Genomic DNA, 21470 nt, shown 5'->3' with positions numbered 1-21470 from the left:
GTGTAAAACTTTCACATACAACAGTGGCCAGTCTCATATTTGAGTTAGTCCATGATGGGTACATTCTCCCCTGTTTTCTCCCCTCTCGTATTTGGTTGCTCTGTATGTAAATCACTGACTCCTCTGAATTAGATTCCAGTTGATACTGAATTAGGGACTGAAATCTCTTTGATGATCTCAGCGAGTTCACATCTTACATCTAAGTTTCAATCTGACAGTCAATTGATGGATGGGGGGAGTAATATATAGAGTAACAGGCACCAGGGTGGTACCTGAGGAAGGTTTCAGGTAGATGTCAGAGGTAGGTTCTGTATACAAAGAGTGCTGGGTGTGCGATTCCCTTCGCAGCACATCCCACTCCGATCAGACACCAACCAGATCCATGCCTACCATTGACCAACCAGGTCGTATCCTCGACCTGTCTTCATGAATCCCCACGTCAACACCCTGTCGCCGCTACCTCCATTATCTGCAGCCCCGCCCCACAACCACCCACAGCCTTGGGGAAGGATAACACCTGAAATATCGACTTTTCAACCTCCTGATGCTGCCTGGCTTGCTGTGTTCTTACAGCCTCCTGCCTGTCTACAGCAGTGGCAGTTGAGTCAGATACAATCGGGAGATTAATGTTGTCTTCGATAGGCACATGGATGACAGTAAAGTGAAGAGTATGTCAGTTAGTTTGATCTTCCAGTAGGATAAAATGTCGGCACAACATTAGATTCCAGCCAGTATCTCACTCCCGGGTATCTGTTATTTTACACATAAACTACCCTGAACCCTTCGATTAAATTCTAACTGTATCTCACTCTCAGCATCTGTTATTCTATATATAAACTATCCTGAACCGCTCGATTAGATTTCAGTCAGTGTCTCACTCCTGGGGTATCTGTTAGTCTATACATAAACTACCCTGAACCCCTAGATTCGTTTCCAGTTCGTATCTCACTCCCGGGTATCTGTTATTCTATACATAAACTACCCTGAACCGCTCGATTAAATTCCAAACTGTAACTCACTCATGAGTGTCCGTTATTTTATAAATACAGGCTGCAGCTCCCTTGATAAAATTCCAATCTGTAACTGATTTTTCATTTACTTGTTCCTCCACACATAACACCACCACCTGCAACTCTCCATTACATTCCAGCCTTTATCGCATTCTTGAGTATCTGTGGTTCCATAAATAAACACCCTAAACTCCTCAGTCAGATTTCAGTATGTACCTCACTCCCCAATATTGTTTAATTGGCCATGAACCACATCGTACCCCTCGACTATACTCCTATCTGTTACTCTTTCCCTGGTACCTATTACTTTGCATAGTAATCCCCCAATCGCTCAATTAGATTTCAGACTGAAACTCACTCCATGGTGTCTTACAATACATAAACACGTTGAGACCATCGATGAGATTCCAGTCCCTAAATCAGTATAAACTAGATTGTTGAATATTAAATTGGGAGCAGAAACACAGAAAGTAGAATTTAATTTGTGTCACATTCTGTTTCCCCAAAAAATATTAGTTTGATGGAGTGCAGTGGTTAAAGAAGACCTCTGATAGGTGATGGATGTGCAGAGGGATTGCACATCCACAGTGAAGACAAGGCAGCTCGGGCCAAGGAAGAAAAAAACCTAGAAATTGTGCAACTAACTTAAAGCCTCAGAAGAATCAGGAATGTGAGTGCTTTTTCAACTGTTTTCCATTTCAGCAAGCCACAGTTTTCTCATGCAATCATTTCCCATTGCACCTCGCGCCTTTACTTACTGCCATGACCGTTGATGTGTCACTTTATTTTAAAAGAAAACTAAGGTCAACATTCACCATCATCAATGCCACATGGTCCATCCTCAATTAATTCCAATAGAATCACCAAACAATGTCGAATCTGCCAGATTAAATTGAACACATCTATGTATCCTGCTGCGACGGAACCATGAATCATCAGGAAGCGCAATAGTATAAAGAAATTAAAGTAAGCTCTTTCACTCGCTGGATAGCGGTTTCCCCATTCTCCAACAGAGTGGATTTTTTTTTAGGAGATGAAAATTTCTGACTGGTGTATGGCCAAAGCAATGGAAGTATTGCAGACATCTTCGTTTTGACATCAAGATGGCGACAGAGAACGGCGACTCTGTCCTCATTTATTCATATACTGTAGTACATGTGACAATAAAGTCTAATTCCAGTTCTAATTCTAACAGCAAACCTCGAGCGAGTCAATTCTGTTAACTTAACAGTTAATTATTTGCAGTTATTTAAGAAATTTACTCAGGTACGGGTTGTTTTGTACACATTGGATTGAAAAAAAAACAGTAGTTGGAAATGACATTAGATAATTCAGTAAAACAATATTTCCAGCTGGAAAGTGAGGGTTTGAAGTGCTGGCAGTGAGCCTATCCCCACAGGACAGGTGATGGGAACTCTTTTCAGACAGAGTGTCCACAGCCTGCTCTTGACCCAGGTCTCATTCCCATCTCTTTCAGGTCAGTGCCTTCCATATCATAGCCTTCCACTAACAGTAATCAATCATTGTCAGTTCAAATCCAATTGCAGCCTCAGTGCTGGTTACATAACACACTCTTGCTGCAATGACAATTTGCTGCACTGTTGGCACGGGCATTGTGTTTTATTCCTCTGAAACACGAACACTGACCAATCTTGAATCACGTGTGATATATTTGCATCAGAGATATACGATTGAGCAAATATCAGATTTTATTCAGGATTGTAGGAAGCTTTTCCTAAATTTCGCAACAGAGATTTTATGATCTGCTACATGGACTAACCACATCCTGATAGTGCTCTCAGAAAATGCTTCACAGCTCAGTCACTTCTCAAAGAAAATTCGGCCAGCGCTGGTCTCTCTCAATGCCTCATCATGGTTACAAAGTGATGGAATTTGAATTCTCTTGCAGCAATGGTCACGCCGCTTCCTGTCCAAACACAAACACACACACACATACATACACACACACACACACACGCACAAACGCTCTTTCAAACAGACAGACAAAGAAATCCAAGTGTTTGTACAACAATATATTAATACGTTTGCTTCAACTTTCCAGCGTTCAAATTCTTGGCTGTCAAATGTTTTATTCAGACGATTTTCATCAATTAATTAAAGAGGCTTGGGTTTTGTTGGCTGGGGCAGAGTTTGTTGCCCTTGAAAATGTGATGGGAGTTGCCTTCCTCTGTCCCTGCAGTCCTAACAGTGGAGGAACAATCGGTTGGTGGTGTGAGGGGGGAGGGGGAGGGATTGTCCAGGATTTTGACAGGAGGACACCGAAGGATTCACCCCAGTTCCAAAGAGCTGTTCTCCAACACACACACACACACACACACATCTGGCGGTGAGTTTCAACTGAGGATCACCTCGCCTCTCTACATCTAACACCAGCCAACCAGCCTACTGTGCTGACTGCCCCACTGCAGCAGTGGTGGTTGAGTGGCTGCTTTGTGATGTAGAGTGGCATCAACAGAACAGGTTCAATTCCCACACACACTGAGATCATCAGGAATTTCCCACCTTCTCGAAACACATCCCTGCCCTGGAGTACAATGACCCTCAGGTTACAACAATGACCAATCATGTCTCAATGAGGAGAAGGCAGCTCTACAGTCCTATGGGGCTATGGGGATTTTACTGAAGGAATATTTATGCAGGTCAAGATGGTATGTGGCTTGGAAGTGAACATGCAGTTCGTGGTTTTCCCATGCACCTACTGCCCTTGTCTTTAGCATGGCTTTGGTCTTGGATTTGGAAGATGCTTTCTAAGCACTGGTGAATTTCTGCAGTGTGTATTGTTAATGATACACAATGCTGCCACTGAGCACCAGTGTTGGATTCACTGCATGTTTGTAGATGTGATGCCAATCAAACTGGCTACTTCATCTTAAAAACAATGTTTTGGAGAAACTCAGTAGGCCTGATATAACTATGAAGAGAGCAAGAGAATGGATGTCTTTGGTGAAATTAATGACTCCACTCCAGGACTGTACTGAAGAAAAGTTATGTTGGACTCAAAAGGTTAACTCTTTCTTTCCCTCCACAGATGCTGCCAGGTTTGCTGAAAATCTGCAGCACTTTATGTTTCCATTTTAGATTTCAAGAGTGCACAGCATAGTGCTTTTAAATGACTGCTTGCTCATGCTGGTATACCATCTGGTGAGGGTTGTTGGGGATACACCTGTCCAAACATGTGGGGAGTACTCCAGAACTTTCCTGATGATGTCAATGTAGATGGTGCAGAGACTTTCAACGTCATGCGATGCATTAGCTGCTGCAGTATTCTTGCCCTCTGATTTGCGTGTGTAGTCACAGAATTTATATTGTGAGTCCAGTTCATTTTCAGCTCAATAATAAATCTCAGGCTGTTAATCGTAGGGGATTCAGTCTCAGCAAATTCACTGAATGTAAAGAAGCATCATTTAGGTAATCTCTTATTGGAGGTGGTGATTGCTTGGCATTTGTGGGGCACAAACATTCATTGCTACTTGTCAGCACAGTGCTGGAAGTTGCCGGGATTTTGTTGCATTGCAACATGGAGTTTTGAATGCTGTTGAGCATTATGCATTATGATTGAGAGAAGGTCAGTCACAAAAGATAGTTAAGCCGAGGTCACAATATCGAGGAACGTCTGCAGTGAGGCCCTGGAGTGTAGATGGCTGACCTCCAATAACCAAACCAATTTCTGTTGGTCTGGAATCACTTGTCGGTCAAACAAGGTCATGTTAGCAGTTTACTTTCCCTAAAGGGCATTAAAGAACCAGGTGTTTTTTTTTTACAACAACTGACAACATTTCATGCTCAATATTAGAGTCATAATACCATATATTTAATGGAATAGTTCTGTGAACTGTCATTGATAAGATTTGCCTTATGTCATGATAGTTCTGAAATGTCTGAATATTAGGCAACTCAATGGCTGGCTTCCTGGCTGATTTAGAACCCAACTCGATATTTCTGTTGTAAATACAAAGTAATGGGTTATTTTTTTGTTATTTATCGTTTGGTGCAATGTTAATTTGCTTCTATTTCGTTTAATTAGATTAGATTACTTACAGTGTGGAAACAGGCCCTTCGGCCCAACAAGTCCACACCGCCCCGCTGAAGCGCAACCCACCCATTCCCCTAACCTAACACTATGGTCAACTTCGCATGGCCAATTCACCTGAGCTACTCATCTTTGGACAGTGGGAGGAAACCCACGCAGACACGGGGAGAACGTGCAAACTCCACACAGTCAGTTGCCCGAGGCGGGAATTGAACCCGGGTCTCTGGCGCTGTGAGGCAGCAGTGCTAACCAATGTACCACCGTTTCTAGCAAATGTGAATACAGACAGAGGAAGTGAGGGCTGTCAGCTCCATTAAACTGTCTTTTCTGTGAACAATGGTGAGTCTGTCCAGTTTGCTTCTGATTGAGATGGGTTCGTGTACTTGCACAATGGGAAGTTTGAAGCAAGTATGGATGAGCATGCAAAGGCAGATATTAAGTAGAAAGACAGAAAAATAATTTACACGTGTGTGGGATATTTATGTACTTGAGCACACACGTGCAATATCCGCGTGTGTAAAATACCTCAGATATTCCTCCACATTGTGATTGTTTTCTTCAGAACGTTTTCGTTAACTTAGTCCCAAAGGACGTTCGAATGTGCTTATAGAAAAAACTGGAATCGAAAACCTGGAATTAGGGAGCACATTTTCCCACACCTCAGTAAAGATGGGAACAACACTGGGATGAAATAATGTCAAAAAAAACAACAGCCTCGTTGTCAGTCTCTGTTGAGCAGACTTCGGGATGATGCAAACAGATATTGTAGGTTCAGTGATCTTAAACCCGAACAAATCCTAAAGTCTGAAGAAAGTGTGACCAAACAGATTCGAGAGAACTCTGTCTCAAAGCATTAATTCCTCTTTGGCCATTGGGGAAATGTCAGAGGACTGAAGGACAGCTGATGTTTTTTTTCCACTCTTTAAGGTGGTGGAGGAGATCGACTGGGAATTACAGACAGGTGTTTGTTGCTTTGATGCCTGGGGAACTATTGGAGAAAGTTCCAATGGTAATAATTAATCTCCATTTTGAGAGGCAAGGCTTGACCATGAACAATCAGCACGGCTCTCACGGAGGGGAAGGGGGAATTCCTCACAAATCTGGTGGAAATTTAAGAGGAGGTGACCAGGTCTGGAGACGAAGGTAGGGAATTAATCTGGATTCTATAGATTTCAGCAAAGCCTTTGACAAGGAAAATTGATAACTAAAACAAAAACACATGTCCTCCAGAGTAAATTGGCAGATTGGTTCCAAATATGTCTCCGAGGAGGCAGACAGTGTTGGTAGAAGGCTGTCTAATTGGAGGCTGATGAGTTGAATTGCATGTATTGTCACGTGTACCAAGGCACAGTGAAAATATTTGTCTTGTGAGCAATATAGGCAGATCACAGAGTTGAGTAGCATAGATAAGTAAATAATAGGTAAACAGTGGCAAAACCAAAAACACAGGTACAGGCAAATGTTCAGAGTTTTTGTGTCCATTCAATATTCTAACAACAGTCGGGTGCGTGTGTTCAGGCTTCTGTACCTTCGACCCGATGGTAGAGGTTGTAGAAAAACATTGCCAACGTGGGATGGATCTTGGAGAATGCTGGCGGCCTTTCCTTGATAACAGACCTGATGGATAGACACTATTGATGGGAGGTTGGTCTTTGCGATTGTCTGGATCGAGTTCACCACTCTGTAACAGTGCCCAATTTGAATGGTACGGTTACCATTCCAGGTAGTGGTGTCCAGTGGTGTATCACAGGGATCAGTGCTGGGTCCCTTCTTGGTTATAATAATTATAAGTGATATTAATGCTTACATGTGGTGGTTGGCGATGATAAGTAAATTTGCAGATGAGGTAAATATTGACGTGTTTTTCAGTGGGGAAACTCATCTTAGGTTACAGAGAGAAATAGTCAGATTGATCAAATGGGCAGAGCAGTGGCATATGCAATTTAATCCTGATAACTGTGAGATCATGACTTTGACAGAATTTACAAGACAAGGCAGGAATCAATGAATGATAGCATGCTGGGAACCTCAAAAGAGGCAAAAGTGAGGACTGCAGATGCTGGACATTAGAGTGGAGATTGAGGTGCTGAAAAAGCACAGCAGGTTAAGCAGCATCTGAGGAGCAGGAGCATCGATGTTTCAGTCAAAAGCCCTTCATCAGGACATGTACCTCAAAGGAACCAAACGATCTTGAGATGCTTGTCAACAGATCCATGAAGGTAGCAGGATGGGTTAATAGAGGAGTTAAGAAGGCACATAGTGGAGGCATAGATTTTCAGAGCTGGGAGGTCCTGTTGGAGCTGTACATGATTTTGGTTCAGCCACAGTTGGAGTATGGTGTGTGGTTCTGGTCACTGTACCACAGGGAGAATGAGATTGCATTGCAGGGAGTGCAAAGGAAATTCAGTAGAATATTCTTTGGACAGCAGCAATTTAGCAGCAAAGAGGGAGGCTGGAAAAGCTGGGGTTGCATAACTTAGAACAGCGATTGGCGTATATAAAACGATGAGGGGAGTGGACAGGGGTGAACAAAAACAGTTATTACCCTTAGTCAAAAGGCTAATAACGGGTTGTATAATTTTGAGATGAAAGGCAAGAGTTTAAGGGGGGACATGAGGAAAAATCTTCTCACCCAGAGGATGTTAGGGGCCTGCAATGCACTGACCAAGAGGGTAGTTCAGGTGAGAAACCTCACAACCTTTAAAAATAACTTGCATCAGTACTTGAAATGTCACAACATTCAAGGATAAGGCCCCACTGCTGGAAAGTGGGAATAATGTAGATTTCACGTAGGGTTAGCATGATGGGTCAAAGGGCGTCTTCTGTTCTCTGGGATTCAATCATTCTGTAATTCTGAAATGAAGTTTCGGAATCAATTCCTAGTTTGTTCCGATCTTTTCAGAGGAAATATTTCCCAGTGTAAGTTCCAACTGTTGATGTGGTCAGTATTGTCTTCAGGTTCTCTATTAAAGTGCTCATTCACAGATAGAATTTACCAAATGTGTTGGAAAACGGAATGAACGACAACAGCAGTGGGATAACAGTGTGCAGTAGAACAGCTCTTAAGGAGCTCGGCAGCATGAGGGATTGAATGACTGAATAACCTCATCAAAATGAAGGTCGTCAATGAAAAGAATATCAGGAGATATTTGGTTATTGATGGGACTGGTGGAGATTAAAATAATATTTCAAGTATTGTTGTTTGAAGACGAGTTGCAAGGAACATTTAACACCGAATAGGATCAGATTAATCCAGTCTTTGGGTGATTCAAATGCAGACTAAATCTCAATGTTATCATATCGCCAAAATAAACCCGTTGTCCTAATGACATTGTTCAAAATTATATTTAAAAAATCATAGATTCCCAGTGGAGATACTACACAATATAAAATAAAGTCTCTGGAATTGTGTCAGCTCCAACTCCGAGAGAATTCTCCACTTTCGACAGATTGACAGCAGCAGGAAAACAGCGGGTGTTTCACAATCAACAAAATGCATCTGCCAAGGCAAATGGTCGCTAAAGTATATTACACTCTCCTTGCTGTTGTTGGTGTTCCTGGTAATTCTTGTAAGTATTTAAATTTCTGTAAAACTCTACATTAAATCACTCATTTCGGCTCTATGACTGATGATTATTTTCTTTCGATTTATTAAGGCAAATCACGAAGCCAGATAATAGTGCTCTCGCTTACTGAGTTTAAAGCGATTCGTTTGTCAATGCAAAGGCTCTTCAGTAATGTGCAGCACTATCTGTTTCTCTGTACTTTGCAGAATGGGTTTGCCCCCGAGGCCACATTGATGGGTTTTGGCTTAGCACCCGCCCTGTTTGGTCTGGAAAGTATTAGCAACACCACTTTCTCTCTGTGGGAGTTCAAAGCCTGCTCTTGGTCAGATGAATTTTGTAATAACCTACCACTTATTGATAGCTTGTGCTTCCATTCCTTGATGTGAAGGGTTTGTGTTGGTTGGACTTGATCGGGTGGCTCAATATAAATGGGAGCGTAGATACAAACAATGGGTGGATCAGGTAAATTATTATGGAGTGATAAGCGAAGGGCAGATGACCTTGATGACTTTGTGTGCTTTCCATAGTCAGTGGATGTGTGGAGGAATGATTTTTTGAAGGCAGATAATCAGGTTAATATGACTTCCAAATGCTTGATAGAAATGCATATTGTTAACATTTCCAAACTAACTCCGTCGTGTAATTCTTCAACTGAGATAAGAAGATCTCTATCTCTAGTTCATACACACTCTGCATTATTGTTTGATTGATTGGAATATTGTGCACTGTTTTTCCAGATCTCCCGGAGTCACTCTGAATGAAGGTGTTACTGATTGTGGAGTTGTACTGAATGGGGATAACCTCTTATTACTGTGGCCTCATGGTGCTGGGAAACTGTGTAATTGTAGAATTGTACTGAGTGTGGGGAACTGCTCAGATATGAACTTCGGACCCAGTGTTCTTGCTTTTCTCTGGTATCAGTAAATGCAGCATTGCGATAAGTGTCATGACCTCAATTGGAAATATTATTGGGAATATCTTTCACTGGAGAGCTGTGTTGAATTTGGGTCAATAATCTGAAGGCAACATCCGATTCCCGTGGCAATGTGAGGCAGTGAGCAGCTTTCTGTAAAATTCTAACTGTGTCTGGGTTCTTAGCCAACGGAGAACAATGAGTCCAGTGTCCACGTGTTACTGCGGAGCATCTGTCGAAATACAATTACACTGAGCATGAGTCACCAACAAGAGGGAAACAATAGTGGTCTGGCACAAGAAGGAGTATCTCTGAGGATAGAATGTAACTCGTGGGGAACTGAATGAAAGGGAAGATTTGAATGCAGTTGTAACGAGGAATATAATTTGACTGACACCATGCGATGCTTCTTTTACGTTACATTTCTCATTTCTGATCTGTTCACTGATGGAGCTGTGAATGAAATTTGGAAACACAATTGATTAAAAGTGGGAAAATCATTGGTTGAATATATTTGGTACTAAGTTTACAAACTGAAGTGTTCTATTAGGGTTAACTAAATGCGACTTCTTGGAAAAAATGAAAATAATAGACAACGATGTGAATTCAAATAATTGTTCCACCGTCATATAATGTTTCCTTAAATAATATTTTTGGGAGTGATTAATCTTCCAGCAATATTTGAACAGGATGTAGGACATGATTACTCCCATTAAATATCTCAATGTCAATCAGGATGGATATCGAACGAGACTGGTTACCACTGTTTCACCTCCGAAAGGTTGGATGTCTGGTTCTGAGTTCTTGCTGAGTTCACGGCGTCCATTATCCCAATAAATTGCTGAACTCTTGTGAGTATCAAAGCCAAGAGACAGATCCTTTTGCCTCAGTTGACTGTGCTGGGATCTGGTCTATGTGTGGGAATTCCCTACTGCAGAAAGTGGTCATGAGTCAAGTGAACGATCTCTTATCTTCAAAAGTGAATTGGTTTTAGGAATTGCATGTTTGTGACAATCAATTTCGAGTTGGAATAGTCATTTCAATGGGATGCTGTAAGAAGGGAAGGAGTTGTCTATACTGGGGAGTTAGGTGTGTGTTAGGAGCTCCATTTTCTGTTATTCATTCAATGCAAGTGGGTATGACTGCCTCGGCCAGTAATTACCATCCATCCACATCAGAGACACCAAGTTGTCGTGCATTTGGAGTCACTTGTAGGCCAGGCCATGGTAGGATGAAAGATTATCTTCTTTAAGGAACATCTGTAAAGGATATGGGGCTTTTTTCATGGCAGTTGACAACAGTTTAATTGTTACCATTAAACTGTAAAGTCCAGATTTTTATTGAACTCAAATTTCATTGTCTGCCATAGCAGACTTTGAGTCGAGAGTGTGGTGCTGGAAAAACACAGCAGGTCAGGCATCATCCGAGGAGCAGGGGAATCGATGTTTAAAACAAGAGTCCTATATCAGGAATGAGTCCTCAAGCCTCTCGACTCTGATCCCCAGTATCTGCAGTCTGCACTTTATCATAGTAGACATTGAACCCAGCATCACAAAACATGACCCAGGTCTCTGAATTAATAGTCTCATATGATAAGACCATTCAGCCATCATCTCGCCTATTGTTTTGCATTGGACTGAATGCTCAGAAGCAGTCTCTGAGACCAATCAATGGCACAATGTATAGGTCTCCCAGAACAAGCTGGGGTACAATTCTGGTGATCTCCATGGAGAGTGCTATTTAAACTATGGGGGTTCCTAGGCCCAGCTTCTGCTCCAAATCTGGGAGACGGATCTCTGTTCACATGGACAACTGCAGGAGACTGGACATCAGGCAGGAAGCTTTGTTTCATCTCGTAATTTCCAAACCAGAAATTTGCAATGACCAAAGCTACATAAATTCAGATTTTATTTGAATGGGGGCGGTGGTGTACAATCTTTAAGATCTTGTGGGGACTCCGTACCAAATATTAACATTCTTCTGATTGCAACCTCGGAAATGGTGGTTGGATTCCCTGCTGAAAGCTTCTATGCTTCAGATTGCCATTATGTTGAATCTTGTACAAGTTCGGGCGGAGGGGGGGGGGTAGGGTGGTGGAGAGCTGGCAAGGGGAATCAGTTCAATGCCTACTCATTTCTTCATTGTCATTATAGAGGGCATCCATTCCTGAATACTGGAAGGATTCACTGCCCTCTAGCATAGTTACACAGTATGGATGTGCGATTCTAGAAGCAATCTGAGCTGTGGAGACTCCACAAATGAGTGCAGGAATTTTGTAATCAATGTCCGTGTTCTGTGTCTCTCATTCTTAATTGATCCTCGGTGGTTTTGTGTTGATGTTGTGGTATTATGAGTAACTCCAGCCAATCAGAGTAACCTGTAAAGCAGAAGAAATTAATTACTGATTAATCCAAAAGTACTGAGTACACGTCATGTTCCTGGATTTATTTGAACCTCATGTGATTCCCTACATTTTTGAAAAGGCAAAATATTTAATTTGACAGTGTTAACTATAATGGTTCGGCCGATATGACATACAAACTTTTTTGTACTAAAACCGTCAGGTGCAGAGAATATTTGATCAGTAACTTCCTGTCTTTTATCTTTCTTTCGTTCTCTTATAGTTTGTATCAATGTGATTGTATTCTTGTCTAGGGACAAGTGCGGTCTTTCAAGATGCACCACTCACTATCTGGTTGCGATGGCTGTATCTGATCTCCTGTTCATTATTCCTGACGTCATACTTATTGAGTTTTCATCCTATTATTATCCCCGGTGTTTCCTGAGCATTGCTCCTCTTTGTAGCATAAACGTGGCCCTTATCAACTTTGCAATTGATTGGTCTGTCTGGTTCACTGTCGCTTTTTCTTTTGATCGCTTTGTCACCATTTGTTTTCATCAGATGAAACCTCAGTATTGCACAGAGCAAACTGTAAAGAGAGTTCTGGCAACAATTTGTATTTTCTTTTCAATAAAGAACATTCCCAACTATTTTGACTTGAACCTGGAAGGATCATCAACAATGTTCCATGGTATTGTTACACCAGTCACAGTTACTTTAATGAACCTTTGTGGGTGAGTTTTAAATATATTTCATCATTTTAACACCACTGCTTCCATTCATTTGGATTATTTTTCTCAATGTTCTAACGTCAGACACATCACCGAGGCCAATAAGGCGCGTAAGGGACTGAGGGGTCAGAAAATAACAGAGAATGACCCAGAGATAGAGAGCAGAAAGAATGCTGCGACTATACTTTTCGCTATATCTGGCAGCTTCATACTTCTCTGGCTAGTGTATATTCTATATATGTATGATACCGGTTATTATGTGGATGATTTTTATCTCTTTCAACAAGTTGTGGATATGCTGCGGAACCTCAGTTGCTGCACCAATTCACTAATTTATGTGTAACACAGAAAAAAATTAAAGCCCAGTTAAATTATGCAGTAAAATATCCAGTAATAAAATTTATTCAATTGGTGAATAATTCCATGTAGCTGAAAATGTGTTGTTGGAAAAGCGCAGCAGGTCAGACAGCATCCAAGGAGCAGGAGAATCGACGTTTCGGGCATGAGCATTCTCCTGCTCCTTGGATGCTGCCTGACCTGCTGCGCTTTTCCAGCAACATATTTTCAGCTCTGATCTCCAGCATCTGCAGTCCTCACTTTCTCCTAATAAATCAATATAACTGAGCACCAACATGGGAAGCAGCAGATAATGGAACGAAGAGTCCACTTGAGGAATGGACAGAAAACAGAAGGGAGAGCAGCAACATGATCACACTCATGGACAAGGACAGACTCCATCTGAGGAACAAAATGAAAGAGACTGCAGGAGTAAAGCCAGTGCAGATTGCTGTTTGCAAGGACCAACAGTCAGTAGAAAGCTGAACAACACAAATATAACCAGAAGAGGGGTTAGGTATACTCAAACAAAAAAAAACTATCCGCAGCAATCAGTTCACAGCAAGTGACCCGGATACAATAAAAAGACCTGGAGGAAAGGATCATCGTTCGCTGCAGGGTGAACAGCAACATTAGGGCCCTGCCCCATATTCCTCATGGAATTCTCTGATCCACACAGCTGAATAAAAGTTTAAAAAAGAGAAGTTTCAACTCCATCTTTTGATTACAAATGTACTTTCAGCAAAATTTGTCTGGATCCGTTCAGCTGCCCCGGCCTGATACTGATATTACTCCCTTTCTTTATCCCTTATTTTCCACCAATCAGCTGCGTGTTGATGGGGGTATCCAAGGCCTAATCAGAGGGCTCGGTAGTAGCTCGGATCAAAATCTCGGGAACGGGATGTGGGAGATGAACCGATGCCCTCAATACTTCCGTGAAAACGTTTTGTGGCTTTCACAAACACCACTGAGCTCAGTGGGAACGGACTCTGGATAAAACCTGTTTGCTTGTGGCTTGAAAATGGAGCCAGAGATCAGTTCAATCCACATCATCACCAAGATGATTGTTTCCTTCAGTAAACCAGTTCCTAACCCCAATCCCCTGTCTCGCAGCTCATTATCGGGAAAGCAGTCATTTATTCCATTGTTTCCATCTGTAAAACAGCTCATAAACCATCCCCCAGGCTCACGGCTCATCATCGGGGAAGCACAGTCATTCATTCTATTGTTACCTGTGGCCCTTGTTTTCCAGCACCATATCAGCCTGACACCATTATGCAAACTCCATGCATTTACTTTATCCAAATTTTATCCAATCTCTTGGATTGCTTTTTCAACAAAATCCATTTCCTGACCATCCGCCGACCACAGTGACCCACACAGACATGTTGTCCTCCAAATTGTCAAATTTACATTCTCACTCTTTACAAGATGTTTCAAAGTCACCCATTTATTTATTTATTTTTGACTGGTATAAATCATGTTTTGTAAAATCTCTATGAAGATGTTAAATGTTGTGTTGTAGTGGAATATTGCCAGATGGTGTGATAGTCAAAGACATGATAGATTTCATAGAGTTAAGCCATGGAGCCATCGAGTCAAAGAGACATGCAGCACGGAAACAGAGCCTTCAGTCCAACCTGTCCCTGCCGACCAGTTATCCAAACATAATCTAGTCCCATTTGCGAGCACTTAGCCCATTTCCCTCTAAACACTTCCTATTCCTATACCCATTCAGATGCCTTTTAATGTTGTAATTATATCAGTCTTCCTCAGGCAGCTCATTCCATACACACACCACACTCTGCGTGAAATTCTAACCCCCGAGGTCCCTTTCGAATGTTCCCCACTTACGCTAAACCTATGCCCTCCAATTATTCTCTCCCCAACCCCAGAGAAAATGCTTTATATATTCACCTTGTCTATGCCCGTCATGATTTTATAAACATCTATATGATCTTCCCTCAGCATCTGACACTGCAGAGAAAACAGACCCAGCCTATTTAGCCCCGCCCTTTAGCTCAAATTCTCCAACCATGGCAACATCCCTGTAATTGTTTTCTGAACCCTTTCAAGTTTACCAACATTTTCCCTCTCACAGGGAGACCAGGACTGAACGCACTTCACATTTATCTGAAGTAATCATTGGCCTCTCCTAAACCCATTGGCCCATCAGATCAAGGTCACATTGTAATCTGACATAAAATTCTTCACCGTACAGTCCTTTGATTCTTCACCCATGTTTGTAGATGATACAAGTATTTCAATTGGGGGCTCGCAATTTCCTCCCTACCGTCCTATAGTGTTCTGGGATACTCTTGTCTGGTCCTGGGGATTTATCTACATTTATGTTTTCTAAGACCTCTAGCACTTTCTCTTCCATCATGTAAACTGTTATCAAAACGTAAATCCTTATTTCCCTGAGAAGTCTAATACCCATTTCTTTCTCAACAGTTACAACTGATGCAAAATATTTATATAATATCTGTCCCATCTCCACAACGTCAATGTAAAGGCAATTTGCACTCAATTTGCTCTCTTGCTCTTAATGGATTTGTAGAATCATTTTTTTAAAAAAAATATTCAAATCTTATCTGGCATTCCATCTCATCCCGTCTTTGCCTTCATGATTTTCTTCCTAAGAGTACCGCTTCACTCTTTAAACTCGTCATGAGAGTCAGTAGATCATAGTAGTCTGTATTTATTATATGATTTTTTAAAAATTCTTGGCAACAACTTAATTAACTATGTTCATCCATTGTTCCCTAATCTTATCCAGCGCTGCCTTTCACTCTAACAGGGACACTATGCTTCTGAACTCTCATTATCACACGACTGAAGGCCTCCCATTTGCGAACAGTTTATTCCAATCAACTTTTCAAAGCTCATTTTTATACCCTTAAAATGTGCCTTACTCCAATTAAGATCTTTAACTTTTGTGGAAGGCTTATTCATTTCCATAACTATTTTGTAACTGATAGTATTATGATCATTAGTGCCAAAGTGTTCCCCGACTAACACTTCAGTCATTTGCCTTGCTTTATTTCCTAAAAGCTGCTGTATAGCTCCATGCCTCAGTGGTTCACACTGTTGCCTCAAAGCAGGAGAGAACCGCATTCGATTCTCCCCTGCAGCGATGGAGATTCTGCGGGGTTTGTGCATTCTCCTTGTGTCTGTGTGGGTTTCTATTTTTCTTCCACATTCAAAAATGTTTTGAGGAATTCTACCTGGTTCATAACAGATGGTGGGCTTATGTGGGATTTGCTCTGTAGTTCTGAGTTTTGATTAGGGTTGTTGGACTCAGAGGCAGCAAGCGATAGCTGTTAGTTTCTTTCATTCCAGGTATTGAGCTTTGATGGTTTAAACAGTGCTTCGGATAGCAATGGCTCTATCAGTCACCAAGACCTTTCTGGGAATGGAAGTCATGACTTTGCGGTTTATACACAAAGTGATTAAGGCCAAATTGCTTGAATTAGCAGACAGGCTGGAGTGAGAGCTGCCCCCTTCCGTGAAGAAAGGAGAGATAATTACAGATGTAGCTCAGCATTTACCTTTGGTGGGAATGTCATCCGAATCTTTAGAGATTGCTAAAATTCAACTGAAAATGAAGCAGCTTGAGTTAGAGGCAAAAGACAAGGAATCATGATTAGAACAGAAGAAAGGGAAAAAAGAGAGAGTAGAAGAAGAGAAGAGAGAGAACGGGAAAGATAGAGAGAAAAAAGAGAAAATCAGTGAGGGAAAGGAAGAAAGAGAGACAGTTTGAACTTCAGAAATTGTCACTTAGATAGGTCAATCAGTTTAAAAGGATGACGATGAAGGCTGAAAGTAAGCTTTGTGAGGAAGAGAGTGAGAATGAGTAAACCCATGGTACCTAAAGGCCTGGTGGGGATCTGTTTAATTGTATTCAAGCATTGTCTAAATTTGATGAGAGGGATGTGGAAACCTTTTTCATCTCATTTGAAAAAGTGTCTAAATAAATGCAGTGTCCAAACACTGTGGGTTTTGTTGATCCAAACAAAATGTAGAGCTAGTGCGGTATTGGCATCACTTTCAGGTGAGGTATCTGGGGCGTATGAGCAGGTGAATATAGCCATCTTAAGTGCATATGCGCTTGTGCCAGAAGCCTACAGACAACGTTTCAGGAACCTAAGGAGGGTCGCTAGTCAAAACTACATTGAGTTTGACAGGATTAAACAAAGTAATTTTGAGAAGTGAATAAGAACATTAAAAATAGAGCAAGCCCATGATGCTCTTAGACATACAATTATTTTGGGGGAGTTCAAAAATTCATTTCCTGAAGTAATGAGAACTCATGTGGAAGCTTAGAAAATTAAAATTGCAAGATTAGCAGCTGAAATGGCTCATGATTATGAGTTGGTCCATAAAACAACGTTTCGCAAACAGAATCAATTTCAACTCGTGAGGAATAGAAAGTGGGGAAAAGAGAAATTCTTTCGCGGAAAGGGGAAGGTACATCTCGATGAGGATCATAAGGATAACTAACCACATGGCAAAAAGGGAAAGCCTTGAAGGGGACAGAGAACTTAAAGAGCTCCAGTGTATTCACTGCAATATAGTACACCACATGAAATCATGGTGTCAGTGCGTAAGGAGAAGCACTGGGAAGCCAGATGTGGAAAACAGGATAAACCAGTGAATCTTGTTGGAGTGGTAACAGAAAACACAGTGGAGGCTAGAAAGCTGTACAGAAAGTACAAGCTAGTCGGAGGTTGGTTAAGGACGAAGTGCCAGATCTTCTGAAACCTGGGAAGGTAAAGTGTATTTGCATAGGCCAGGAGCAACAAGTAAAGTGGTTACAATATTAGGAGACACAGGATTCTCTCAGTCTGTGAAGATGAGAAAATAAGTATTCCTGAAGGACTATTGCCAGAAAAGGTACTGGTAATAGGAATTCACTGTGAGTCAAAAAGGCTTAATTATGCAATGTGAGGTGAGAGTGTCCAGAGAAGAGTGGAGAATTCATAGTAGCAGTACGAGACAAACTCCCAGCTCCAGGAATACAATTTTTCCTTGCCCATAATCTAGCTGATTCACTGGTAGAAATGCTGCCTCCTGTGGTTGAAAAGCCAGTGGAAATGCAGACAATATAACTATTGCAGGACACATATCCTGGGACTTTGCCTGATTGCGTGGTAACGAGGTCACAAAGTCATCAGCTAAAACAGGAGAGATCAAATATACCGAGAAGATAGTTGAAGTGGATTTAACAGAGAACGTGTTTGATCAGATGGTTGACACAAACCAGGGGCAAATACACGAGACAGCAGACATCTTTAGCTCAGTTAAATTAACTGAGTTACAACAGAAAGATAAAAAGTTAATGCAATTATATCAAAAAGGCATACACAGAAAAAGAATCCAAATGCACCCCTGAATGTTACACTCTTAAAATAATGGCTTAACGAGGAAATGGAGACTATCACATATTCAGGTGGATGTGAAATGAGCAGGAGTTCATCAAACCGTATTGCCAGTGAGTTACAGAAATGAAGCATTACGAATGAGAACATCGAGTAGTTAAAATTGCCGAGAGTTGCATGAACTATCTGTCAGGGGTCATTTCAGAGTAAGAAAAACTCATGCTATAAAATAAAAACACTTTTATTGACCGGGACTGGACAAGGATGGAGTTGAATGTTGCCTGACATGTCATATATGTAAAGTAATTGGAAGCCTACAGGCAGCAATAAAACCTGCGGCCTTTAATACCCAATCCTGCATGAGAGGAAACTTTTACAAGAACCTTAGTTGATCGTATAGGTCTCTTACCTCAAACAAAAAGTGGGAATCAGTATTTGTTAACAATAATGGATGTGTCAACTAGATTTCCAGAGGCCGTTCCATTACACAATATCACAGTTAAAAGGATTGCATAGGAATTACTCAAATTGTTTCACTAGATACGGACTACCCACAGAGATACAATCAGATCAACCTTCACAAAAAACTTACTCAAGGAAATAATGTGCAGCTGAGGAGTAAAACAATTCAACTCTTCTCTTTACCCATGCAGAATCGCAGGGAGTGTTAAAACGGTGGTATCAGACATTAAATACTGTGTTGAGGGCTTGTAGTCAAGACTATCGAGATGATTGGGATAAGGGAATTCCGTTTGTGCTTTTTGCGATCAGAGATGCACTAAATGAATCGACCAAATTCAATCCATTTTAATTAGTTATGGGGCCTGAAGTGAAAGGACCATTAAAATTCATTAAGGAGAAATTTGTAAGTCAGAATTCAGAGACCACATATTTGGACTACATGTCAAACTTTAGGAATGATTAAACACATTGGCTAGACAGCATTTAAAACTATCACCACATATAATGAAACAGGAAGCAGACACGAAATCAAAGACTTCAATTTTCAATTTTGCTACTGGGGATAAGGTGTAAGCGTTACTTCTAGTGATAGGTGAACCTTAAAAATCAAAGTTTAGTGAACCTTATCAAGTCGAAAGGAAATTGAGTGACGTGATCTACTTTATAGGGACTCCAGACAGAAGGACATATCAAAGTGTGTTTCATGTGAATGTGCTCAAAAGGTACCTTTGACACGGAAGGGAAACTAAAGGAGAATGTGTTAATGATTACAACACAGAGGGAAGAATCATGTTCAGAGGATTCTGAATTGGACATTTCTCAAATTAAATTGGACAAAGAGGAAGTAGTCAAAGATTGGGATAAATTATTGAGTCACCTTCCCGAGGAAATTCGAAATGACCTGAAAGATTTATTGCGTTCTCATGGGGAGACATGGGGGAATAAGCTGGGAAGTAGTAACCAAATTGTGCATGATGTAGATAAAGGAGATGTAGATATGTGCATGATGTAGATATGTAAATGGAGCTGCTCCATTTAATCAACATCCATAACCCATGAAAGTTGGCACAGGTTTAAAAGGACATTGAACGCATGCTCCAAGATGACATAATCAAAGCGAGTGACAGTGACTGGAGCTCAGCCATAACAATGTTTCCAAAATCAAATGGCACCCAATGGTTATGTATGGACTATTGCAAAATCAACGCAGTTACAAAGACTGATGCATATCCAATTCTGAAGTTTGAAGACTGTGTTGAGAAGGTGGTACAATCATTTTTTTTTCTATGTTGGACATGCTCAGAGAATATTGGCAGATATCTTTGCTAGAAAGAGCAAAGGCAGTTTTGGCTTTAGTAGCGCCGAATGGACTGTATCAATTTAAAATCATGCCAATTGGCATGAAAAATGTGCCAGCCATGTTTCAGAGACTAACCAATAAGGTCATTGCCGGATTACCATACAGTGTTGTTTATATAGAAGACCTGGTGAGTTTTACTCACACATGGAAGGAACATTTACAACATTTTTCAGACTTGTTCAATTGAGTTCAAAAGGCAGGCTTGGTGATAAACCTGGCTAAATGTAAATTTGCCAAATCCGAAGTCACTTTCCTGGGCCATCTTATTGGAAAAAATGTTCCACGGGAAGCAAAAGCAAAGGCAATTGGGAAGTTTCCCTTACCATCAATAAAAACAGCAGGACTACGGTTCCTGGGATTGAATGCATTTTATCAAAGGTTTTTGCCACATTTTAGCAGCATGGCTGTTCCACTCACCGAATTGCTAAAGAAAGGCAAGAGGTTGCAATGGACAGCGGGCTGTCACAAGTCAGTCGACAGCCTGCAAGCTGTGTTAACCATTGCCCCAGCATTAACCAGAGCTAATTATGCAAAGCTTTTCAAGGTGGCTATCGATGTAAGTCTTACGGCTGTCGGTGCTGTGCTCTTGCAGGAAAACAACGAGAAGATGGAAAGACCTATCGGGTATTTCTCCAGGAGGTGGGGCATCATCCACAGGAATATTCGATGGTTGAGAAGGAGGCTTTCAGCTGGACATTGGCATTACAACATATCAGTGTTTATGTTACCAGTAACGGATCTGAGACAATCATATACACTGATCATAGCCCATTGAAGTTTGTGGAGAAAGTTAAGGACAAAAAATCCATACATTTAGATGGGGTTTGTTGTTACAGCAATTCAATTTGAAGATTGTGCATGTGGCAGGATGAGAAAACGCGATTACCGACACATTGTCAAGACTCTAATAAGAAACAAAAGCATTCGGTGGAAGAAATACAACAGATTCAAATGGAATGCAGTTGTGCATGTTTGCACATTTATAGTCAATGTGATTTATATGTGCGTTTTATTGTAATATCCATTTAGATTAAGGGCTTATAAAATGAAGCCATCTTTACATAATGATGGTTCTCTTTTTAACGGGGAGGTGTGATGAAGCAACTCCTTTTACAAGGTTATGCTGTCCTTGGCTTTTTTCGATAGAATTTGTAAATGACACAGACTCCAAAAAGTCTGGGTTTGAAGGGATTTAGAGCTAATTTGATAATAGCAGACAGATACTGCCTCAGTCAGAAGGCGTTTAAGTTTTTTTAAAAACCCTTGTACAATGAAAGCCCGTTCTCCCACCTCAGTTTCTCTCTGGTTTGGTTTGGGTT

The sequence above is a fragment of the Chiloscyllium plagiosum genome, unplaced genomic scaffold (genome assembly GCF_037043375.1).
Source record: "Chiloscyllium plagiosum isolate Xiang-an unplaced genomic scaffold, Cpla_swu_hap1 HiC_scaffold_40, whole genome shotgun sequence".
In the NCBI taxonomy this organism is placed as follows: domain Eukaryota; kingdom Metazoa; phylum Chordata; class Chondrichthyes; order Orectolobiformes; family Hemiscylliidae; genus Chiloscyllium; species Chiloscyllium plagiosum.
Note: the sequence above shows the minus strand (reverse complement) of the source record.